The sequence below is a fragment of the Trachypithecus francoisi genome, unplaced genomic scaffold (assembly GCF_009764315.1).
Source record: "Trachypithecus francoisi isolate TF-2019V2 unplaced genomic scaffold, Tfra_2.0 Lachesis_group15, whole genome shotgun sequence".
Lineage (NCBI taxonomy): Eukaryota > Metazoa > Chordata > Mammalia > Primates > Cercopithecidae > Trachypithecus > Trachypithecus francoisi.
This window is the reverse complement of record NW_022681460.1, coordinates 100,863,245-100,887,529: the sequence shown is the minus strand read 5'-3', so window position 1 is coordinate 100,887,529 and position 24,285 is coordinate 100,863,245.

Here is a 24,285-nt window from a genome sequence, read left to right as displayed (position 1 = left end):
CCCTGCCCTGAAAAAGTTTACAAGGACATTCAGAAAAGAATTTTCTGCCAGGCGTGGTGGCTCATGCCTGTAATCCTAACACTTTGGGAGGCGGAAGCAAAAGGATCGCTTGAGCCCAGGGGTTCAAACCAGGCTGGGTAACACAGTGAGACCCTATCGCTACCAAAAAAAAAAAAAAAAATAGCTGGGCATGGTGGCATGTGCCTGTAGTCCCAGCTACTCAGAAGGCTGAGATGGGGGATAGCTTGAGCCCAGGAGGTGGAGGTTGCAGTGAGTCATGTTTGCACCACTGCACTCCAGCCTGTGTGACAGAGCAAGACTCTGTCTCAAAAAAAAAAAAGAATTTTAATTCATTTATTCAACAAATATTTGAGTACCTACATTGTGCCAGACACAGAACCAGGAACCAGGCGAGTAAGACAAGCACGATGCTTGCCTCATGGAGCTTACAGTCTAGAGAAAGGAGAGAGAGACTCAAACTATCAACAAACACAATAATTTCAGGTGGTTTTACATGCTAGACTGGTCAGAGACCTCTCAGAGAGCATGACATTTGAGCAGCTGTGAAAAGATTTAAAGGAAGAGCATTCTAGACACAGGGAAACAGGAAGTGGAAGGCTCTGAGGCACGCAGCAGATTGGCTTAAGTAATAACACAAGAAGTGAGTGTGGCTACAACTCAGCGAGGGGATGAATCATGGGCAGGCCAGGTGTACAGCGAATTTTATTTTGAATGCAAAGGAAGCCTTTGGCAGGTGAAAACATGACACTTCAACTGAACCTACTGATCTACCTCAGGGAGATTCTGTAGCCTCAGTGAAATTTTGGGAGTAACAGACCTGGGATTCTTAGAACTCAGAGCCCCAAGTAAACTTACAGATGGAAAGAAAAGAAATTGGCCAGGCACACTGGCTCATGCCTATAATCCCAACACTTTGGGAGGCCAAGGCAGGAGAATCTCTTGAGGTCAAGAGTTCAAGACCAGCATGGGCAACATAGCAAGACCCTCTACAGAAAATTTTTAAAATTAGCTGTACATGATGTTGCACACTTGTAGTTCAGCTACTCAGGAGGCCGAGGCAGGAGGATCACTTGAACCGAGGAGCTTGAGGCTGCCGTGAGCTATGATCACACCACTGCACTCCAGCCTGGGCCACAGAGCAAGACCCTGTCTCGAAGAAGAAAAAGAAAAGGAAGAAGAAGAAGAAGAAGAGGAGGAGGAGGAGGAGGAGGAGGAGGAGGAGGAAGAAGAAGAGAAGAAGAGGAGGAGGAAAAGAAGAAGGAGGAGGAGGAGAAGGAGGAGGAGGAGGAGGAGGGGGAGGGGGAGGAGGAGGAGGAGGAGGAGGAAGAAGAGTAAGAGGGAAGAAGGAAGATGGAAGACAGGAGAAGAAGAAGGAGAAAGAGGAACAAGAAGAAGAAGGAAGAAAAATAATAACAAATTAATATTGGTCTGTTTCTTGAGCCTGGGAGGTTGAGGCTGCAGTGAGCCATGTTCATGCCACTGCACTCCAGCCTGGGTGACAGAGTGAAACTCTGGGTTTTTAAAAAAAAAAAAAAAAAAAAGGCCAGTCATGGTGGCTCACACCTGTAATCCTAGCACTTTGGGAGGCTGAGGCAAGTAGATTGCCTGAGCTTAGGAGTTCAAAACCACCTTGGGCAACATGGTGAAACCCTATCCCTATTAAATATAAAAAATTAGCGGGGCATGGTAGCATGTGCCTGTAGTCCCAGCCACTCAGGAGGCTGAGGCATGAGAATCACTTGAACTTGGGAGGTGGAGGTTGCAGTGAGCTGAGATCTTGCCACTGTACTCCAGCCTGGGAGATAGAGCAAGATTCTGTCTCCAAAAAAAAAGAACAGTCACTTGTAACCTCAGAGGCTTTCTTGGGTAGGAGAGGGTGAAACTTCAAAGTGAATAAACCATATAACACGTCCCTGCTTGTGGCTCAGCATATTTCTTTCCTTTTGGGGACAACGCCCTATGTGTCCTTCAGGAAGCCACTGCTCTCCTGTTCTTGGGAATATGATTTGGCTCAAGCTAGTCAGAAATAGTTTTCACTTCCTATCCCCACACCAAAATGACTGGCTCTGGGATGGGCACAGAACCCAGTCAGAGCCAATGAAAGTCAAGAAGACATTGTCTACAGCCTTCTGGCAAAAACAAAACAAAACAAAACAAAACAAAAAAAACTTTCTCTCTTTTCCATGGGATCCATCAGTATAAAGATGCAACGTTTAGAACCACTGCAGGCATTTGTGACTATGGGGAAGATTCTGGAACTGTTAGGGGCTGTGGGGGAGCATTGCATGGTGCCTGAGGATGAAGCCAACACTACAGAAGGTAGAGCAAGAGATGGAGAACGCTGTGTCCTTGTGATGCTATTGAGCCTCAGGATTGAGCCTTGCCTGAAGCCAGACCTATTGCTGGAGGTTTTAGTGGCCTCTACCAGTTAAATGCTCTTTATTACATAACCCAGTGTAAGTGGGATTTTCCTTGCTGCATATTATAAGAGCCTATATGATATAAACATTGCAATAGGTACCCAACAACACTGAAGGCCTCCTCTGCACCTTCAGTTTCTAGGAGGAAGTAAGCCTGATCCAGGACCCAAATAAATGGTCTCGCCTCCCCCTTCTCTATTTCAGAGTTTCCATGCCTCCCGTCACCATAGCACTGTGACTCTCATGGAAAGGCAGAGGAAGCAGAGGAGGAGAGGGTGCCTGTTTCCAGGCTGCGTTGCCACATTGGGGTGGGGGCTGGAGAGAGAGAGAGAGAGAGAGAGAGAGAGAGAGAGAGAGGTGGCTCCGAGCCTGACATTTCAGGATAGAGATAACAGGGTAAAAATAAACTCCTGAGCGCCTGTAGCAGCACTCGCTTCTCTGGCTTCACAGTTATCTCTTTCTGCTTCAGGGACAGAAGAGTTCCTTTCGGGTCACCCCTTGGACTGCCTCTTCCCAGCCCCCTGTGATGGAGGAGGACGCATAGGTCATTGAATTCCGTCTGTTTGTCTACACCCGCTCTTTCACCGCAGGCAAGTCAAGGGATTGATCCCCCTCCATCCCGTAACCCCTCTTTTTATCCTGCAAATCACCTTTCACATCTGATGCTCCAGAAGCTCGGTGAGGTCAGTGAGGCAGGGGCCGGGGTCTCCCCGTTTCCCGGATGGGAAAAAGCAGTGGGGCTTGGAAAGATGAAATGATTTCCCCCAAATCACACAGCTCATTAGTGCTAATGTGTTCTGATCTAAAGCCAGGGCCTTTTCTGCCTTTCCGTCTTTGATCAGGAGTAAAAGCAGTTTGATTCCCTCCCTGCAGGGCTTGTGGACAGCCATGCAGGCTGGGTACACACATCACCTGGGACACAAGTATCATCGTGTGTCTCCTGACAGCCACACCTCTTTGTCCCCTTTGTCCCCTTCCCATCACACAGTGTCTGAGTTTTGTATTTGCCAATGAGCAACCTACTTACTTACTACAGAAGGGCGGCTGGAACGACACAGTATCAAGGAACTCAACCTAGCTCTGCCACTGAAGTCCACAGAGGGTCTCTGAGCCTCAGTTTTCTAATCTTTAAAATGATGGTCAAAATATACCTACGTAGGATTAAATAAACCATTGCATGCCAGGCACTTGGCCTGTGCCTGGTACATGATCATCTAAATGTTGGAGCTTCCTGTGACAATGATAGCTTCTCCTATGCTGGTGTATGGGTATAGCGACAATGTCCCTCACCCATGTCCGCAGTACATGCCCTTAGAGTTCTTTCTCTCTCAGTGGCCAAGGATTTGCAACGAGCCATTTCATCAGTTAAGACGCTTGTGGTTGCAAGCGACCGAAACACTGATCCTCACTGGATTACACGAAAGGGGAATTTACTGGCTTGGTGGGTAGCTCCAAAGGCAGCCAAGGGTAGAACCTAGCTTCAGGCACAGCTGGATCCAGGATGGAACCGATACCATCAGGATTGGGTTTCTCGGCTCCGTGCTCTGCTGTGAGCGCCCTCCTCATAGGGGATACAGGGGTTCCAGCATCTCCCCTTCTTGGGTTCAGAGCCAGTGGGAAAGAGCTAGCCCCAGCATTCCCAGCAAAAGCCTCTTTGCATCTCACTACCCATCCAGAACCCACACCCATCACTCCACCCAGAGGAATGAAGACAAGCGCAGACGGCCCGAGGTGGGTCCTGTCTGCTCAAACCCAGATCTGAGAGTAGTGAAAAATGATTGCCCAGAGCAAAATCAGGTTTGGCCGCCAAAAGCAAAGGTGACTTCTGCAGCCACCCACTCTCCTTGGCCTTGTGCCCTGTGATGAACACTGATGAATTGGCTTCTGTAATCCCAGGGAAGAGATGGGCTTCAAGCAGGCTGGCGGGCTCCGACAACGACTCTCATCAGAGTTCCCTCATTGCCATCTGCTGACCAGCTGGACCCGCTGACCTCAGACCAGAACCTTCCCCAAGCTTGATCTACAGCCTGCCACCCGGGGGGCCTACTTCCTTGAATAGGGGCTGGCAATCTGGGCTCTTTTTCAGGCCTCTGCCATGAGGCACTATATCCTCGTTCCAACTCAATTATTATTGATTCATTGTTTGTCTTTCCTCTAAAAAAGGAACCAGCCATAACAAAAAGCCCCTCTTATGGTCCGTAGAAAATAAATACAACCAAAAGCAACCCTACGATTAAATGAGAGCTGGTTGTTCTCGCTCGCTGTAAGCCTGAAGACTGGTGCTGTCATGGTTGCTGAAAGGCAAGATTAGGCCAGGCATGATGGCTCACACCTGTAATCCCAGTACTTTGGGAGGCTGAGATGGGCGGATCACCTGAGTTCAGGAGTTCAAGACCAGCGTGGCCAACATGGTGAAACCCTGTCTCTACTAAAAATACAAAAATTAATTGGCCAAAGTGGGGGGTGCCTGTAATCCCAGCTACTTGGGAGGCTGAGGCAGGAGAATCGCTTGAACCCAGGAAGTGGAGGTTGCAGTGAGCTGAGATGATGCCACTGCACTCCAGCCTGGGTGACAGAGCAAGACTCCGTCTGGGGAAAAAAAAAAAAGGCAACGTTAGCTAGTCTCCGGGAGGTGCTAATGACCTAGGCCAGCACGAACTTGAGACTCAATGAAATTAAAACAACTGGAAACGAGGTAGAAAGAGAATAACTTCTACTAGGTGATTCTACCGCCTTGATTGCTGGAGGGGTACATTTCATGTTAGCTGCCTGCATCTTCGGCAATTCTCTCATGTACTGGTGAGTCTGCCACTCTAACTGTGTAAATTCCGTTTATACTGGTCAACCAGCAACCACAAAGACACTCTCGAAGCTTCCTCCCTCTCCCCTCCTCCCCAAGCCTGCAGGAGAGATGGAAAAGAAGCGGGTAAGAGAACACGAAAGATTTCTTTAGAAATAATTATGGTAATTATGTATGCATTTCCAGGGGGAGATTCTGGGAATTATTCCTAAAAGGCTGGAAAGAATTTCCTCTTTTGATCTCGATTCTGAGCCAGAGAAAATCAAATTAAGAAAGAAAAGCAACAGAGAATTCTCCGTGGGGAGGAAGGAATGGGGTTGGGACTGTTTGTGAGGTTCCGGGGGAAAGATGGAGAAAAGGAAAGTCTTCTGACACCTTTGTCTCTCTAGATGTTGGTAGACTTAGGAGGAAGAAGTGAGAGAGAAAAGACGAGACAGGTGAGGTTGTGTTCTTACATCTTTCTTGCAAGGCTTCACTCCCTCCCCTTGAGGGGCCACAAAGACAGTCCCCTTTGAGCTATTGAGGACGTAGTTTTTTGTAGCTTTTCCCACATCACATGCTGGCCAGGCATCCTCCACAATGGCCCTCCCTTGCAAAGGAGCCCTGTGAATTCCAGCCAACACTCCGAGAGCCGCCACAACAAGATGAACAAGTGTAGGCGTGTGACGAGTTTTTTGTTTTTTTCTTTTTAATCCTCCCTTTCAGGCACTGGGAGAAATGGTCCTGTCACTTCTGTAAATTTTCTTCCGCGGTTGCTAAGCAGCACGCCTCTGCCCCTTCCACTTCCCTCTGCTCCTGCTTCTTGTCTCTCTCCACCCTCCACCCCCGCACACTCACAGTGCTCTTCCCTGTGGTGGTTTGGAAATCAGAGAACAGCCCCCAAGCAGTTTGCAGCTCCCAGAGCCACAGCAGTGCCATGGCGGGTTCCCCGACAGAGACGTCTCCCAGCCTGCTCTGCAGAACATGCACGGAGGTCCTGGCAGGGAAGACCACCGCTTGAGCCCCTCTGCATTCACCAGCAGAGCTGGGGGCTTCCTTCCTTCCTTCCTTCCTTCCTTCCTTCCTTCCTTCCTTCCTTCCTTCCTTCCTTCCTTCCTTCCTTCCTCCTTCCTTCCTTCCTTCCTTCCTTCCTTCCTTCCTTCCTTCCTTCCTCCTTCCTCCTTCCTCCCTCCCTCCCTCCCTTCCTTCTTTCCTTCCTCTACACTTCTTTCCTTGTTCCTTCCCTCCCAGCCATGCTACAATAGCCTTTGCCTGTAGACTAGATGGGAGAAACTCAAAAGTATGCAGGCACCAGACATTGCATTTCATGAGGGAAGGAGGCTGGATGTGAGACAACAGGGAATGGTGAGGACTGTTCCCTAAGTACCTGCCTAAGGAGGCCTTGCACTAGCACCAGCCAACTGGTGTTTCAAGGGAAGCTGGGCAACTTCCAGATTTTTAAAAATCTCAATGCAGGACAAGCAAAAACCCATCTGTGGGCCTCCAGTCTGTGGAGGAGAGCCCAGCAAGGTCCGTAATGCAGGTTTGTGACACAGTTCCATTTGAGGGTTGGCTGGGTGGTTTTGGCAGCAGAATGGAGGATTGGTGGGAGGCAGGCAGGGGCTGTGGACAGCAAGCCATGAGCCCCAGCTGCCCCTTGGAGAAGCCAGAAGGCTTGGTGGCAGCCCCGGACCTTGATTTCTGTAGGACCTTCATCCAGTGGATGGAAGAATGGCCTAGCTGGACTGCAGACAAATAACCGGGGTGGAGAGACTGGACTGTCACTTTTCCCTCGGTTCCCAAAGCTGCCCATCCTGTTCCACGATGCCAAGCCCTAGGCCAGAAGGACCACAGGTTAATCAGGGTCAGGCACTGAACAGATGGGGCCTCAAGGGATCCCAAAGGTCCACGGGTGAAGCTAGAATGATGTATCGCTTTTCAGCTAAGTTGCAACCCCAGGGAGTCACGGTGGGGTTACTGTGGGTCGGGTGGAAGTGGCGTAAAGACGGCCTGTGCTCTGAACTCCTTTGGGGCCATTCAGGAGCACCATGATCAGGCTCTCCCCCACTGGCCAGGACACAGCCGACGGGGCCCCATGGGGCTCTGTCTCCCTGCTCCCTTTCCCATTGGCCACAAAGACTTTGGATGACATTGAGACCTGAGCCAGACACAGGGACTGCAACCCTCCCAAAACAAACCAACCAAGTCCCAGAGGGAGTGAAGGAATGGCCAAGTGCTGAGCTCTGTGCTGCAACTGACATTTGGAGGAGGAAGCTTCAGGGCCTAAAGCTCAGAGGATGCACTTCCTGGGTTCTGTTCAGTCACTGGAATTACCTGCATGACAGCTTTCTCCAGAAGCTCCTCTGGGCAGCCAGCATTTCCATCTACCCTGGTCAGCATAGACCCAGCTCCTGCCTGTCCACCTGGATCTCAGGCTCAGTTTCTGAGGCCCGGTTTTCCCCCAGGTGCCAGGCTGCAATCAGCAGGGACTAAATCTCACTGCCAAGGCATCCAACTCTCTGTGCTCCAGGAAGGGCTGAAGGAGCCTGCATGACTGGAGAGAGAAAGGCTACATCCAGATCCTCACATACCATCATCCCATTCCTTGGCCCTGGAGGCTGGCACTGCCCTGTGAGCCTCTGGAAACTGATGAACAATAGCTGGGAATGCAAAAACGATCCATGGAGAATGACAGAGCCAGCTTATTTCTATATTTCTTTGTTTTTTAAAGTAATGAAGGGAGCTCTCTTCAGAGGCCTTTGGTTCCCTTGACTTTTCAAAGTAGTAAGAAAGGGAGGAAGGAAGGTGAGGTTCTTAGAGTCAATTCTACTCAGGGAGTATTGATTGATGGCTGATCATACACCGTGCGAAGAAATGTAGGGTCCAGTACAACCTGCATCACCCAGAAGGATTCAGCAGAGAGTGACAGCCTCATCCTCAGCAGGCAGGGGAAGCCAGGCACCTTGCAGGGGCTTCTGCATTCCATCATCACTAGTTTCAAGGAGTAGGTGGTATGATTCCCATTTAGCAGGTGGGAAAGTAAAGCCCAGAGGCATTAAGTAATTGGCGAGAGGCCATGCTGATAATGAGGGCAGAGTCGGGACTGAAATCAGAGCTGTCTGGATGGTTGCAAAGCCTGGACTGTTACCTGCAGAACACCAACTATGGGAAAGAATGATCCGGAGATGGTCCCAGATATTGCTGGATTCAATACCGGAAATGTTTATTGAGTGTCGGGAACCTGAAAGGGACCAGCTCTTCCAGTCCAGGGCCCGCCTAGGCCAGTCCCCCAACTGATCCATCAAATATACACGTCCAGTTTCTGCAGCATTGGAAAATGCCTGGGAAATTATTTTGTGAAGAATTTCAAGCAAACAGAAAAGGTATGTGGGATATTATCATGTTCCACTGCCAAGCTTAAGAATGAAATGTTACAGCTGGGTGTGGTGGCTCACACCCGTAATCCCAGCACTTTGAGAGGCTGAGGCGGGTGGGTCACTTGAGATCAGGAGTTGGAGACCAGCCTGGCCAACATGGTGAAACCTCATCTCTACTAAAAATACAAAAATTAGCCAGGTGTGGTGGCTCACGCCTGTAATCCCAGCACTTTAGGAGGCTGAAGCAGGTGGATCATCTGAGGTCAGGAGTTCGAGACCAGCCTGACCAACATGATGAAACCTTGTCTCTACTAAATACAAAAAATTAGCTGGGCATGGTGGCGCATGCCTGTAATCCCAGCTACTTGGGAGGCTGAGGCAGGAAAAATACTTGAAGCTGGGAGGTGGAGGTTGCAGTGAGCCAAGATTGCATCATTACACTCCAACCTGGGCAACAAGAGCAAAACTTGTCTCAAAAGAAAAAAAAAATACAAAAATTAGCTGGTTGTGGTAGCATGCACCTGTAATCATGGCTATTCAGGAGGCTGAGGCACAGAATCGCTTGACTAGGAGGCAGAGGTTGCAGTGAGCCAAGATCACGCCACCGCACTCCAGCCTGGGCAACAGCGTGAGAATCTGTCTCAAAAAAAAAAAAAAAGAAATGTTACAATTATGGTTGAAGCAGCCTGTGTGTCTCCATGAACTAACTAACCATCCCCTCCTGTGCTTGTATTTACCGCCCTAAATTAGTGCCGTTGTAATCCACATGCATGTCTTTATGCCTTCGCTGCACTTGTATGTGTTCTAAATAATAGTATTGTTTGCATATTTCAATATTTTCATATAAATCCTATGTTGTATGTATCCGTATGCAACTTTTTTTTTTTTAAGAGCTTTTTTAGCTGGGTGTGGTGGCTCATGCCTCTAATTCCAGCAATTTGGGAGGCCAAGGCAGGAGGATTACTTGAGCCAAGGAGTTCGAGACCAGCCTGGGCAACATAGCAAGACCTCGTCTCTACAAAAATAAAGACAATTAGCTGGGCATGGTGGCAAATGCCTATAGTCTCAGCTACTTGGGAGGCTGAGGTGGGAGGATTGCTTGAGTCCAAGAGTTCAAGGTTGCAGTGAGCTATGATCGCATTACTGCACTCTGGCCTGGGCAATAGAGTGAGACCCTGTCAATTAAAGTACAGAAAGAAAGAAAAGAAAACCAGCGTTATTGAGATGTAATTCGTACACCGTACAAGTCACCAATTTAAAATGTACAAGTCAATGGCTTTCCGTATATTCAGAGTTGTACCTCCATCACTACAATCAATTTCAGAACATTTTCATTACCCCAAAAAGAAACATGGCCACCTTCTTAGCCATCACCCACCAGTCTCCCCATCCTCTCTTGGCAACTCCCAATTTCCTTTCTGTCTCTATAGAAAGGAAGTGTTCCTATTCTAGACGTTCCCTATATGGAATTCCACAGATGGAATGCCATTTATAATGGAATCACGGACCTTTGAATCTGACTTCCTTCACTTGGCATAATGCTTTTAGGTTCCTCCATGTTGCAGCAGGGATCAGTTCTTCATTATTGACAAAGAGTGTTTCATCGTATGTATGCGGCACATTTTATTTATTCATTCATCAGTTGACCATTTGGGTGGTTTCCGCTCTTGGCTATTATGAATAATACGACTATGAACATTCATGTACAAGTTTTTGTGTGGACATATGTTTTCATTTCTCTTCTATATACCTATGAGGGAAGTTGCTGAGTCATATGGTAACTCTTAAGTTTTTGAGAAACGGCCAAACAGTTTTTCAAAGCTCTGTGCTACTTTACATTCCCACCAGCAATGTGTGATGATGGTTCGAATTTCACAACATCCTTGCCAACAGTATTACGATCTGTCTTTTTTATTATAGCCACCCTAGTGGGTGTGAAGTGGTGTCTCATTATGGTTTTGATTTGCTTTTTCCCGATGGCAAATGATGTTGAGCATCTTTTCATGTGTTTATTGGCCATTTGTTTATCTTCTTTGGAGAAATGTCTATTCAGATCCTTTGCCTATTTTTAATTGAGTTATTTGTCTTTTTATTATTGAGTGGTAATCATTCTTTATAGATTCTAGGCACAAGTCTCTTATCAGATATACAATTTGTGAAAATTTGGTCTCATTCTGCGGGTTGTCTTCACTTTCTTAATGTCTTTGAAGCACAAAAGTTTTCTGTTTTGAAGTCCAATTTAGCTGGGTATGGCGGTACACGTTTTCAGTCCCAGCTACTCAGGAGGCTGAGGTAGCAGGATCACTTGAGCCTAGGATTTCAAGTCCAGCCTGGGCAACATAATAAGACCCCATCTCTTAAAAAAATAAAGTCCAATATTTCTATTTTTTCTTTTGTTGCTGATGCTTTGGGTATCATATCTGGGAATCCATTGACTAATCCAAGGTCATAAAGATTTCCTCATATGTTTTCTTCTAAGAGTTTTACTGTTTTAATGCTTGCATTTAGGTCTTTGATCCATTTTGAATTAGTTTTTTTTGTTTTGTTTTGTTTTTTGTTTTTTTGAGACAGAGTCTTGTTCTGTCGCCCAGGCTGGAGCGCAGTGGCCCGATTTCAGCTCACTGCAAGCTTCGCCTCCCGGGCTCACACCATTCTCCTGCCTCAGCCTCCCGAGTAGCTGGGACTACAGGCTGCCACCACCATGCCTGGCTAATTTTTTGGTATATTTAGTAGAGACAAGGTTTCACCGTGTTAGCCAGGATGGTCTCAATCTCCTGACTACAAGTGTGAGCCACTGCGCCTGGCCAAGTCTTATCACATTTTAAACCAATATCCTATAGTTGGACATTAAGGCTATTTCCAATTTTTAACTTTATAAATATAGCCACTGTGGACCTATTTAAAATAGCTAAATTTTTTTTTTTTTTTTTTTTGAGACGGAGTCTCGCTCTGTCGCCCAGGCTGGGGTGCAGTGGCGCGATGTCAGCTCACTGCAAGCTCCGCCTCCCGGGCTCACCCCATTCTCCTGCCTCCGTCTCCTGAGTAGCTGGGACTACAGGCGCCCATGCCCAGCTAATTTTTTGTATTTTTAGTAGAGACAGGGTTTCACCGTGTTAGCCAGGATGGTCTCAATCTCCTGACCTCGTGATCCGCCTGCCTCGGCCTCCCACAGTGCTGGGATTACAGGCCTGAGCCACCGCGCCGGCCTCATTTTGAATTAGTTTTTGTTTATGGCGTGAGTTAAGGGGCTCACTTCATTCTTTTGAATGTAGCTACTCCGTTGTCCTACCACCATTTTTTTTTTTTTTTGAGACGGAGTCTCACTCTGTCGCCCAGGCTGGAGTGCAGCGGCCGGATCTCAGCTCACTGCAAGCTCCGCCTCCCGGGTTCACGCCATTCTCCTGCCTCAGCCTCCCAAGTAGCTGGGACTACAGGCGCCCGCCACCTCGCCCGGCTAGTTTTTTGTATTTTTTAGTAGAGACGGGGTTTCACCGTGTTAGCCAGGATGGTCTCGATCTCCTGACCTTGTGATCCGCCCGTCTCGGCCTCCCAAAGTGCTGGGATTACAGGCTTGAGCCACCGCGCCCGGCCCCCTACCACCATTTTTAAGACTGAATTGTGTTGGCTCCCTCATAGAAAATCAATTGATCCGAAATGTGAAGGTCTATTTCTGGACCGTCAAGCCTAGTACAGTGATCTGTATGTCTGTCCTCATGTCAGTTCCATACTATCTGATTACTATAGCTTTGTACTAAGTTTTAGTGCTCAGGAAGTATGAGCCCTCCAACTTTGTTCTTTTTAAAGATTAACTGTTCTGATTCTCTTGAATTTCCATATGAATTTTAGGACTGGTTTGTTAATTTCTGCAAAAAAGTTAGCTAGTATTTTGAAAGGATGGCATTGAATCTGTAGATCAATTTGAAAAGTTTTGCTATCTTTTTTTTATTTTTATTTTTCGAGACAGGGTCTCACTTTGTCGCCCAGTCTGGGGTGCAGTGGCAGGATCTCGGCTCACTGCAAGCTCCACCTCCTGGGTTCACGCCATTCTCCTGCCTCAGCCTCCCGAGTAGCTGGGACTACAGGCGCCCGCCACCATGCCTGGCTAATTTTTTGTATTTTTAGTAGAGACGGGGTTTCACCGTGTTAGCCAGGATGGTCTCGATCTCCTGACCTCATGATCTGCCTGCCTAGGCCTCCCAAAGTGCTGGGAATCCAGGCGTGAGCCACTGGATTCTTAATATTAAATTTTCCATCTATAAACATGGGATGTCTTTCCATTTATTTAGGTCTTCTTTAGTTTCTTTCAACAATGTTATATAGTTTTGCAGTGTAAAAAGCCTCATACTTCTTTGGTTAAATGTATTCCTAAGTATTTCATTCTTTTATAAAATATTTATTTTTTTATTTATTTGTTTGTTTATTTATTTATTTTCATTTGGAGACACGGTCTGTCTGACACCCAGGCTGGAGTACAGTGACCAGGCCATAGCTCACTGCAGCCTCAAACTCCTGAATTCAAGTGATCCTCCCACCTCAACCTCCCGAGTAACTAGGGCTGCAGGCATGGCCACTACACCTGGCTAATTTTTTAAAATTTTTGGTAGAGATAGATTCTTGCCGTATTGCCCAGGTGGTCTCAAACTCCTGGGCTCAAGTGATCCTCCTTCCTCATCCTCCCATAGTGCTGGGATTACTGGCATGAGCCACCATGCCTGGCCTCGTTTTTTATTCTTTTTGATGCTCTTGTAAATGGATTTTTCTTAATTTCATTCTAAATGTTCTTCTTTTCAACATATAGAAGAACTACAGCTGGTTTTTGCATATTGATCTTGTATCCTGCAACCATACTAAACTTGTTGAGTCATTCAAATAATTTTTGGTAGCTTCTTCCTAATCTTCTATGTACAAGATTATGACAACTGTCAAACAGAGACAGTTTTATTTCTTCCTTTCCAATCTGGATACCGCTTCTTTTCTCTTGCCTACTTGTTCTGCCTAGAATTTTCCAGAACAATGTTGAATAGCCATGGCAGTGGTAGACATCCTTTTCTCATTTCTGATTTTAAGGGGAAAGCTTTCAGTCTTTCACGATTAAGTGTGATGTTAGCTCTGGGTTTCTCATAGATGCCCTTTATCTGGTTGAGGAAGTTCCCTTCTGTTCCTAGGATATTGAGTGTTTTTATTGTGAAGCACATGATTTGCTCTTCTCCCCCAACATCGTGAGTTTTATCCACGTGTCACTGTGGTTTGTAATGTCTACTTTCACTAAAGATGTTGTAAGGCAGATACAGGAGAAGGTTAAATCACCTATCACCCCTATTCTCTAATTACATCTTCTTTACCTCTCTCAAGCTACCTAGGATATGTCCCTGCCACAACTCCCCCTTCCACCCCCTCCCCAGGCAAACTCTCTCCTCTTTCATCCACTTGCTCACCAGAGGGCTTTTAGCAAAACAGAAACCCTCTTCCTTTTTCATCCATCTGGAGATAAATAAAGGAGAGTGGGAGTTCCAAAGAAGAATCCCTTCACTCTGCTTGGTGGGGAGAAGGTAGAACGGCAAATCTTCCTGAAGGAGGGTGTGTTTGAGCTTAGATTAGAAGCTGGGTAGGATGCTGCCAGGGAAGGAAGAAATAGCTTTGAGCAAAGACATCTCGGATTGTGCCCTGATGAAAGGGAATTTAGCCCCCAACAAGGTCCAGGCAGTTTAGCCTCAACGGTTCTTACAAGGATCTTCTATTCATATGATAGTTAAACTGAGTGGATCTCAGTAGACTTGATATGATATGATTTATTTTTCTTTTTTGAGACAGGGTCTTGCTCTGTTAACCCAGGCCGGGGTGCAGTGACGGGATCATGGCTCACTGCAGCCTCAACTTCAAGCAATCCCCCTGCCTCAGTTTCCCGAGTAGCTGGGACCACAGGCTCAGGCTACCATAATTTTTAAATTTTTTGTAGAGATGGGGATTTGCCATGTTGCCCAGGCTGGTCTTGAACTCCTGGGCTCAAGTGATCCTCCCACCTTGGCCTCCCACAGTGCTGGGATTACAGGTGCATGCCACCATGCCCAGCTGTTTTTATACAGATGAGGTCTCCCTATGTTGCCTAGGCTTGTCTCGAACTCCTGGGCTCAGGCAATCCTCCTGCCTCAGCCTCCCAAAATGCTGGGATTATAGGCATGAGTCACTGTGCCTGGCCTTGATTTCTGACCTCTAGAGTTGCCTTGTCCAATATGGTAGGCATTAGCCACGTGTGGCCATTCAAGTGTAAATTAAGTGAAATTAAATAGCATTAAACATTTACTTCTTATTTGCACTAGATACGTCTCAAGAGACCAATAGCCACATGTAGTTAGTGGTTGCCATATTGGATACCACAGCTATAGAACATTTCTGTTATCACAGAAAGATCTATTGGACAATATATTCTAGTACTGGAAGGAAGAAAGCTGTAATGAAGATGACTGAGGGGTTTGAGCCAGACAGGTAGGCCCCAGGCATAGGGTGAAGATGGCCTGGCATGGGATTTAATAGGCTGGGTCCCAGTTCTGGCTCTGCCACCCCTGTTTCTGTCACTTTTGGAAAAATCACTTCCCTTTTCTGGTTTTCCCATTGTTGAGAAAATGAAATTGTTGGGCAATGTCATCCCAGGAACCCAGGCAATGATTGATAGATTCTATGGTTGTTTAACTAGAAAGGGATGTATTCAGCTGTTTCTTCCAGATGTAGAGAAAAGAGCCTTGGACTCAGGAAGCAAGCAGCTGGTTCTGGTGCTACCCAGCTGAGTCATCATGGGCAAGTCACTTCACCTCTCTGAACCCCATTTCCACATCTGTGAAACTGGGTGAGAGGGTTTTGGGAGGATGAATTGAGAGGAGTTAAAGGAAAGCACTCTGAGAAAAGAGGAGGGATAACAGGATGTGACCAGGTCAGATCAAATGGGAAAGTTAGCATAAACAAAGCTAAATGGGTTTATTTGCTAAAAGGATTTCTCAGAACCCTTAATATGCTAATGTGCACTGTGAATCTCTAAGTATTTCCTAAATTAATATGACCACAGAATTCCTTTAAAAATAAAATTATTATTGCCAGGTGTGGTGGCTCACGCCTGTAATCCCAGCACTTTGGGAGGCTGAGGCGGGTGGATCACTTGAGGTCAGCCTGGCCAACATGGTGAAACTCCGTCTCTACTAAAAATGGAAAAATTAGCTGGACGTGGTGGTGGGCACCTGTAATCCCAACTACTCGGGAGGCTGAGGCAGAAGAATCACTTGAATCCAGAAGGTGGAGGTTGCAGTGAACCAAAATCATGCCACTGGACTCCAGCCTAAGCAACAGAGTGAGACTCCGTCTCAAAAATAATAATAATAATTGTTGCAAGGAATGCTCACAGGCATTCGTTACTGGACCGGGAACCCACTTGGGAATTACCCTTAGACAGGGATAGAGCACTTTCCTTGGCTACAGCTTGGACTGATGGCTGTCACCCAGCATTGCCCCTGAAAAACGTCTGGTCTTAGGAAGAATTGGAAAGATCTGGGTTAGATGACATCATAGAGATGGCTTAGAGTGCAGGCAGCCTCCAGAGGAAAGTGGGAGGGAAAAGTGAAAATCTGGAGAAGGTGAGGGTGGCAGTGAGAACTTATTATTTACTGAACGCAGGTGCCGACTATAGGGCAGGCAACAACCTTGACTTTTTTTTTTTTTTTTTTTTGAGACGGAGTCTCGCTCTGTCATCCAGGCTGGAGTGCAGTGGTGCAATCTCAGCTCACTGCAATCTCTGCCTCCTGGGTTCAAGCGATTCTCCTGCCTCAGCCTCCTGAGTAGCTGGGACTACAGGCACGTGCCACCACGTCCAGCTAATTTTTTGTATTTTTAGTAGAGACGAGTTTCACTGTGTTAGCCAGGATGGTCTCGATCTCCTGACCTCATGATCTGCCCACCTCGGCCTCCCAAAGTGCTGGGATTACAGGCATGAGCCACCGCGCCCGGCTGACCTTGACATTTTTATAGGCATCATCTCGCATCCTCAGGACAACTCTGAGAAGCAGCTGATGTCATACCCGTTTTCCAGATAAGAAAACTGAAGCTCAAGGGGTTAAGCAATGTATGAACGTTTAACACGCAGTAAATGGTAGAGCTGGGATTTGAACCCAGGGCTGCCTGGGTCCAAAGCCCATACTCTAATCCCTCTGCCTCAAGAAGCCTAAAATGTCATGACCCTGGAGCTTTCAGCCTGTAGGGGATGAGAAGACAAACCGCCTGCGGTTTGTAAATCTAGTATTATCATCTGGCTTTTTCCTGATATCTGAGTGAGCTCTTTTCAATGGAATGAGCTTAATCCGTTATCCTCCCCCAGTCTTCCCAGTTTCCCATCAAACAAAGATGATTCAAGAGGCCCCAAATGCAGAGCTAAAATCAGCCTTTCATCCTTGCCACCTCCCACCTCTCACTCCTCTGGGAATCGCTAGGATTTAGGAGGCCAGTATTGAACCTGAGATTCAAGAACTGTTTCTGAGTGGCTTACACCCATGTCCCGGGCGCTCTGAGTGAAGGCAGAGGTGCTGGTTAGTAAGGTGGGAGGTAGAGATACCGAGCTCCCAGGCAGGGATGAGGGGCACAGCATGGAGCAGTGACTTCCGAGAGTGTTGTGTGTTTTCATGGACTGTGCAGTCTCCATCTGGAAATTAATCAATTGCAGTCAAAAGCTGTGGTACCGATTTATAATTTTTTAGAATCTAACTTCTTAAGGGTATTGAACCTTTACCTCTAAGGCAATCAAGTCCAGATGGCAAAGGGAAACCCTCTTGTCACCAGCACTTGGGCACTTAAGAACAGCATGGCAGGTTGCGGCCTTGCAAGGAAAGAAGAGGGGAAACATTGTAAATACTGTGTACCCTGACGGTTTTGGCTGCGCTTGAAAAGAGGCGTCTTCATTTGCGGTTAATTAGATTAACTCAGCTGCAATTACGAATGGAATCCCTTGCTCCAGCAATAGCGAACGTTTGTTGAACATGTGTTGTAATCTTGCCTTTAAATACAACCGCATGTATGACATATTTTGTTTTCTCTTGGCCATTGGACTGGAAAACTGTTAATACAACATCTGCTTTGCTTTCTGATTGAATCAGGGGCAAAGAGCAGGTCTCTGTAGTGTCCTTCAGATTATGCCTGGGATATCGAATTACAGCTGCTAACCACTTTCCCACTGCTTAAGAATCCGACCCTGAACATGACTTTTCTATTGGAAATGCCGCTCTCACTCACTGGAGGACTAAATTACCTCCTGCTCTTGCCTCCAGCATGTGAAGTCCACCCTCGCACCTCCCACGCCTCAACAACTCACTATTGTAAACTCTTGTTAGTTTTTAAAATAGTACTCAACCCCATTTGAAATTATTTTATTTTTCGTTTAGTTGTTTGTCTGTCTCCACCATGAAAATATTCCCTCCAGAAGGACAGGACCCATGTGTATTCCCCATGCCCTCCCCTCCCCTCCCCTAGGGCCAAGAACACTTAGTAGGCAACTGAATAAATATTTGTTAAATAAATCACAGTGTTTCCCAATTGTGTGGAGAATGAAGTAAGAGTGAAGCATTTGGTGAGAAAGTGACAATCTTCTTGCAATCATTTCAGTCCTGATAATAGCAAGAGTCTCAGTGCTGGGCAAGGTGGCTCACACCTGTAATCCCAGCACTTCGGGGAGGCTGGAACGGAAGGATCACTTGAGGCCAAGAGTTTGAAACCAACCCGGGCAACATAGTGAGACCTTGTCTCTACAAATTAAAAATAATAATAATAATAATAAGCTGGGCATGGTGGCACACACTTACAGTCCCAGCTACTTGGGAGGCTGAGGCAGGAGAATTGCTTGAACCCGGGAGGTGGAGGCTACAGTGAGCCATGATCGCACCACTGCGCTCCAACATGGGCAACATGGTGAGACTCTGTCTCAAAAAGAAAAAAAAAAAAGAAGAAGCCAGGTGCAGTGGCTCACGCCTGTAATCCTTTGGGAGGCCAAGGCAGATGGATCACCTGAGGTCAGGAGTTCGAGACCAGCCTGGCCAACATGGTGAAACCCCGTCTCTAGTAAAAAAGAAAAAACAAAAATTAGCTGGGCTTGGTGGTGGGCGCCTGTAATCCCAGCTACTCGGGAGGCTGAGGCAGGAGAATGGCTTGAACCCAGAAGGCGGATGTTGCAGTGAGCCGAGATCGTACCACTGCACTCCAGCCTGGGCGACAGGGCAAGACTCCATCTCAAAAAAAATACAAAATAAAAAAGTCTCAGTTTGGTGTCTAACATCTCTTCCTTGCTATTCTCATCCCCCAACACCTCCACACTCCCCACACCCTGCCTCCTTTTTTGTTTAAATAGAAAGTACATTTTGGGGCTCAGAGTGAAGGACAGTTATGGAGGCTAGCTAGGATTTAATACTATTGTTTGGTTTTCGGAGTGTTTAATCCCTTTCAGATAACATTTGCGGCTCTACAGGTCTGGTAGTAATATAAAGTTTCCCTTGGAAAGAAATTCAAGAGTATTGCTTTAAAGGGAAACAGTCACAAGGCAAGTGAAATGAAACAAAAGGCTTGGAGGTGGTCTCTGCATGGCTCAAGTTTGGAAACGAATGCACACACATTCATCCATGTGACTGTCCACTTAGAGGTCTGTTTGACCAGTGCCTGGTGAAAGGCAATTCAGCAAACAGAACTTTATTTTCCTCTCTTCCCCAAATAATTCAGGCCTGTGCTGCTAAGTCCTACCTCCTCATCTCTTCCCCTTCCTCCTCTCCCTGCATCCACCTTTAGGAGTTATCATTACTCAGAAAGGAACCAAGAAATATAAGGGACCTGGGACTACATGAGACCGGATGTGGAAAGCCCCTCAAGACACTAGCGGGAAATACCTGCAGCCGTATTCCTAGCCGAATCCCGAAATTGCAGACAAATCGTGCACTTTTCTGGAAGGAAGTCTCGCTGTCATTCATCAAGTTCTGAAAGGGTCCCGAGAAGAGTTCGAGACCACTGGGCTGGAGGTGGCACCAGGAATGGATCGTTGGCCTGGAGTTCTGACCCTTGGTTTTCTGCTGCACACAGCTGGTCTGTTAATAATGCAGCGAGTTAATAATTAAAATGAGATTGTGTGATACTTAAAGATGCAGGCTCACTCCCTCCCATCTTCACTTGAAGAAGGCTGTTGCCACCAAAATCAGTGGGCTCTCCCAGAAGGTTCTGTACTTACCTGTGCTTACAGGTAAACACAGAGAACGTCAGTTTTTCTCTCCGGGTCTTCTCCATTTATGCATCCAGAGACTACAGCTGGCTGGTTCATCTTTTGCCTTCACAATCCTTCATGTTTAATTGCCTCTACTTCTGCCTCTACCCTATCTAACTTCTCCAAAATATTTCTTGTCAGTACCCCAGGATCAAGATGGGTGGACCCACTGCTCTGTTTGTAAGCTGGGAGGCAGGAAGTTTGGCTTGGCTGTGTGACTGTAAGCAAGTTACTTCACTTCTCTGACTCATAGGAATGCTGTTAAATTTAGATCAAATGAAGGAACAGATGTGGGAGCTCTGCAGAAAGTTAGAAGAGTCATCTCGGATGTGAAAGCTCTATTTAGGGAGCAGCAATCAAGTCACCATCTGACCAATAACTCCTAGAAGACCCTGGAGTAAGGCTCCTCCCAGTCACAAGAAAAAGAAAAACAAATGACATGGAACTTGCAACTTTTGCGGTGGTTTTAAACATGATTTTTTTTTAGGTGGGTCCCACTCAATTCTCCAAGGCATAGTAGATAACCCTCCATCAGTAACTATCTATGATGGATATCTGTGGTCCTGTCATACTTCCCTTAAAGGACTCTGACCTAGGCCGGGCACCGTGGCTTACACCTGTAATCCCAACACTTTGGGAGGCTGAGATGGGTGGATCACCTGAGGTCAGGAGTTCGAGACCAGCCTGACCAACATGGAGAAACCCCGTCTCTACTAAAAATACAAAAATTAGCCAGGCGTGGCGCATGCCTGTAATCCCAGGTCGTCAAGAGGCTGAGGCAGGAGAATCGCTTGAACCCAGGAGCGGAGGTTGCAGTGAGCTGAGATCTCACCACTGCACTCCAGCCTGGACAACAAGAGTGAAACTCTGCCTCAAAACAAAAAAAAAAAAACAAAAACAAAAACAAAAAAAGACTCTGACCTATTCCCAGGCCATGTGGTGGTTGGGATGGTATTGATTGGCTCCAGATGTGAACATGTGATTCAGAATTGGCCAATTAGATCATTACATTCCCTTGATCATAAGCAATTGGTTGAACTCTGAGTATGTCATTTAGTTTGGGCCAGTGAGATGCAAGAAGACTTTTACAAGCATTTCCGAGATGTAATCATATTCCTTTCAGATAAAAGCTAGCTTGATAGTGGGCCCAAGCTACTGCAGTCTTCTTAACAGCAGAATGAGAGAATTGGAGAATGGCCTGCAGCAAAAACTGGAACAAGAGATGGATGGAGACAGAGTTGTGATTTTATTCCTTGAGCCCTGGAATCCAGTTGTGTCTGAATTGTTGAGCTTTTCGATTATATGAAATGTAAATTGTGTTTGTTTGTGTGAAACCTCTATGGCATGAGTTTTGTGTCCCTTGCAACCGTAAGAGAACTGACTGACTACAGTATCTATATATATGTATATATTTTGTGTGTGTGTGTGTGTGTGTATATATATATATATATATTTTTTTTTTTTTTTTTTTGAGACAAGGTCTCTCTCTTTCTCCCAAGCTAGAGTGCCCTGTGTGATCACAGCTCACTGCAACCTCCTCAAACTCCTGGGCTCAAGTGATCCTCCTTTCTCAGCCTCCTAAACAGCTGGGACAACAGGCGTGTGCCGCCAGGTCTGGCTAATTTTTTTAAAACTTTTTTGTAGAAATGGGTTCTTGCTGTGTCGCCCAGGTTGGTCTTGAACTTCAGGCTCCAAGCAATCCTCCTGCCTCGACCTCCCAAAGTGCTGGGATTACAGGCATGAGTCACTGCACTTGGCCTCCCTTTGAGATCTTTATGAAAGCTTCCTTTCCAAGAAAAACACACTCTTGTATTCACATAAAAATATATATGGAATTTCAGGATTCCATGTGCCTCCCGAAACCCACTCTCAGTCCCTAGGGTAATAACCCCTGTTCCTGAGTGTGGAATCCAGAGGGCTTTTCTGGAAGAATCCAAGCTCTGGAACTGCCCTGCTTGTTGTAAATCCTGGCTCCACCTCTTACAGCTACATGAACTTGGGCCTCTCTGAGCCTCAGTTTCCCCAATTAGAAAAAGGAAATAGTATCTAACTTTATAGGGTTGCAGTGAAGCCTACATGAGTTTATTTAGGCAAGACATTTAGAACAGTACTTGGCATATATTAAATACGCACATGTTCATCACCAGCCTCTTTATGATTTTAGTTTCATTGATTATTTTCACTGAGCTCATTAATTCTATTTCCAACATGGTTCTGTATCTGGCTCATAGATATATCTTCTGGGCTACAGATTTTTCTTAAAGTAAATAAATAAAGGCATTGACAATGTTTAGAAATTAAGAGTTCACCTGAAAATTGGGCTGTTTGGCTTCTCTTGGGACATCAGGTCTGATAAAACCAGGCCATTTGCACCTGGCGTCATGAGCTGGCGCTGGATAATTCTCTGGTTCACCGCAGTCCCCACCAGTCCCCAGTACTAACACGGAGAATCCATCGTCCTGGATCATTGTGCTTTCAAAGTCATCATATCCCTTAAGGCCAATAAATCGTTCTTGTACCCATGAAAATGAAAGCTAAATCAAAGAAGCCATGTATTTTTTTTTAAGAAATCATAACATTTATTTAAGTAAAAACTATGCCCATCAGTTTAACATTGCAAACACCTTCATTTACTTGCTTTATTGCCTGGCCCCTGCGGGCATTTGAGTTTTTGATCCTGGCTCTACACAATTACTAATCATTGGCTATTCCTTCCTTTTCCTCTCTTAGCCTGTTGACTCAAAAGCATGAAAAGCCCCAAGTGGCAGGGTGGCAGTCTTAACTTCCAGCTCAATGAAATCATTGTTTTGTCTTCTGTTGCCAGCATTCTTCCCTCTGGAACTAAGACCTCTAGGCCAGCAAAGCATAAGGTCTCAAGAACAGGAAGCAAACATTTTGCTAGTGGGTCCCTAGGGGTGATGGTGCGTGGTGCCACTCCCATTTCCACCCCCTTGATTCCTGGATCCGTGAATCCTGCCTAGCAGAGAAATAGCACCATATATTGGATATTAATTGAGAGCATATTCATCCTTCTGGAGAAACTTGCCCCAGCCCTGCAAGGTATTACTACTTAGCTGGTGCTGTAATTGAGTCTTCAAAGAGCTGTTCTAGTATTCTATAAAGCCAGCTGCTTCAGCAGGATAAGGAAGATGGTAAGACCAGTGAATTCCATGAGCATGGGCCCATTCCTGCACTTCTCTTGCTGTGAAGCCCAGTCACGTTGACATATAAAATTAACCATCACAATCTCTATCAAGTTTTTTTTCATATACGAAATTTTTTAAAATAATTTTCTACAGATTAACTTCTGCCTCTGTACATCTCAAACCTTGTTTCTCCTCCATGACCCACACACTTGGAAATATTCAAGCTGCAGTGCAGGCTTCACGTCCTAATTCCAGGTGCGTTGGCCCACTGAGTAGTAAGCATATTTCTGGAAACCATTTCTACATTAAGCCAGCTAGCAGTTACTTAACTGTATAAGGAAGTGACTGTGAACTGCATAAATAGATCCCACTGAACCCAAACCAAATGTATCCCCAACTCAAATTCCCTCAGCTGTTATAGATCCAAAAAAGGCTTACAGAAATTCCAGTGCTGTCCAACACAGAGGGAGTAAGATGGGAGAAATGGAAGGGAAGTCAGATGAAAGGACTGATATTGATCAGTCTTAACTGACTGCGGTTGAACTATCCTATTCTTGCAAATGTTACAGAAACATTGACCACATGAGACCCTCGTTAGGGTCCTACCAGGGCCTTGGCAGTACCTAAGCCTGTGATAAACCCTTCAGCTTTGTGAGCTTCACAGTATATTCACCCTGTCTATGCAATCCTCATTCTGGCCAAACTGGATTGACACCCCCCTGCCTGGGTACCCCCTGCACTGTCCCATGACCTTGCCTTTGCTTGTGTTAGCTCCCTCTCCCCTGGAACAAATCCCATCTGGGTCAAACACTCTGCCTCCTATGCAAGCACCCTTGATCTTTTCCATGAATCCTTTTCCATCCTTCTCTACACCCTAATAGAATTTCATGCTTTATGTTTTTGATTGCATTTGTCAAACATTACCTTGTCATGTAGTCTTTCATCTGCTCAGCAAATATTTGCTGACTATCCATGGTGTTTCAGCCATTGTTGCGGCTCTGGAGATGCTTCAGTAAACAAGCCAGGTCCCAGTATTCTTGAAGCTTGTAGCCAAATTTGGGGCAGGAATTATAAATACCTGAAAATTCAAAGACCATCACAGAGAGTGACAGGGTCATGGAGAAGGATATTGCTTTAGCCAGGTGGTCATGGAAGGCCTTTCTGATGAGCTGACCCTGCGTGATGAGAAGGAGCCACCCCCAAGAAGAGCTGAAAGAAAGGCATTCTTGGCACAAGGAACATCAGATGTAAAGGCAGTAAGGCAAGAGACTGT